This window comes from Equus quagga, chromosome 17 (genome assembly GCF_021613505.1).
Source record: "Equus quagga isolate Etosha38 chromosome 17, UCLA_HA_Equagga_1.0, whole genome shotgun sequence".
NCBI lineage: Eukaryota > Metazoa > Chordata > Mammalia > Perissodactyla > Equidae > Equus > Equus quagga.
In genome coordinates this window covers 59,161,831-59,163,480 of record NC_060283.1, presented here as the reverse complement: position 1 = coordinate 59,163,480, position 1,650 = coordinate 59,161,831, and the positions used below count along the sequence as shown (strand labels likewise).

The 1,650-nt window shown below is 36.9% G+C and overlaps 1 pseudogene; it reads left to right on the top strand.

Annotated features, from left to right (window-relative positions):
- The first annotated feature begins 229 nt into the window (after nucleotides 1-229).
- Nucleotides 230-1,256, top strand: LOC124228595 (olfactory receptor 8I2-like; annotated as a pseudogene).
- The last annotated feature ends 394 nt before the right edge of the window (nucleotides 1,257-1,650 follow it).

The window sequence follows — 1,650 nt, the reverse complement described above, 5'->3', positions numbered from 1 at the left end:
ACACAACTGTGAACTTTGAAATTTTTCACGTCTCTCACTTCTATAAAAAATAAAAATCATGTATAAATTCTCAATTAAGTTGAAGTCATTAAATATTTGCTTTCCATCTGTTACTCTCCCATTATTGTAGTCTAAGTCACCTTTGAGTATCAGCTCTTTAGATATGAATCCTTCTCTAACTTTAATTATTGTTATTCAGCAGGTAAGTCAAAGTCCTGAGTTGATAAAAATGGCTGAGAGCAGTTTCACTGAGAGGATTCTCTTCATCCTCTCTGGACTTACAAATCACCCTGAACTACGAGTCAGCCTTTTCTTGATGTTACTCTATATTTGTTCACTGTTTTGAGGAACCTTGGACTAATCATGTTAATCAGAATTGACGCTCAACTTTATACATCTATGTACTTCTAGCCATTTAACATCATTGAGATATTTTATTCCTCTACTGTAAAACCCCAGGCCCTGGTAAATTTCCAATATGAAGAGAAAACCATCTCCTTTGTCAGCTGCTTTATTCAAATGTACTTTTTTGTGGGTCTGTTTTGTAGTTGATGTTTTCTTTAGGGATCAATGGTCTATGATAGCTATGTAGCAATCTGCAATCCCTTGTGCCTGATGGTTAAGTCCCAGAAAGTGTGTAACTGACTGGGAGTTATGCCATACACCATAGGCTTCACAAATTCTCTGATATCCTTCTCTGTGATAAGCAGTTTGGCATTCTGTGATTCCAGCATCAGTCATTTTTTCTGTGACACTACAGCTCTTTTGGCACTGTCCTGTGTAGATACATTCAGCATAGAAATAGTGATCTTCATTCTGGCTGGGTTCACTCTTTGTAATTGTTTCCACATCATCACTGTCACTTACGCTGCCATCATCTCAGCCATCCTCAGGATGCAGTCTGCAGTAGGCAGACTGAAAGCCTTTTCTACCTGTGTGCCTCACCTCATGGGTGTTAACTGTCTTCTTTGAGTCCCTGATTTTCACATATTTGAAGCCTGATAACACCATCCCTGACCCAGGCACAGGTGGCATCTGTGTTCTATACCATTTTCCTTCCAATGCTGCATCCACTGATCTATAGTCTGAGGAACAAAGATGTAAAAAATGCGTGACTCCTGAGAGTCATGCATAGAAAACATTTTCCATGGCAAATATATGCAAGTTACAATGAAAACAAACCTGGATGGTTTCAGGCAGTCAATTGTTCCAACAATTGGGAAAGCAGTAAACTCAAAACGCATAATACAAACTAAATGATAAATTAGAGTCTTCAAATTTGGGAGATGAATTATTATTTTGTTTGTTTATGTGGAATATGGAATCATTGTATTGGGAGTTTATTTCAATACTTAAGTTATTCAGACATAGACACACATGAGTAAGGAGGTATCTGACCAGTGATGGAATCCATCCTGGAACAGCCATGTGTGAAACATCTCACTGAAACACATTAAACAATTACTAAATTTTCATATGGTTTCACCACTTTTCATATGGTTTAACATTCTGTTTTCTCAACAATCAAAAAATAGAATAAAATTAGTAGATTAAGACATAGTGACTCTCAAATGTTATTAACAACAACAAATGACAGCTGATAGTCTGAGAGCAAAGAAAAGAATACAGAATTGACAAAAGCCATGGGGG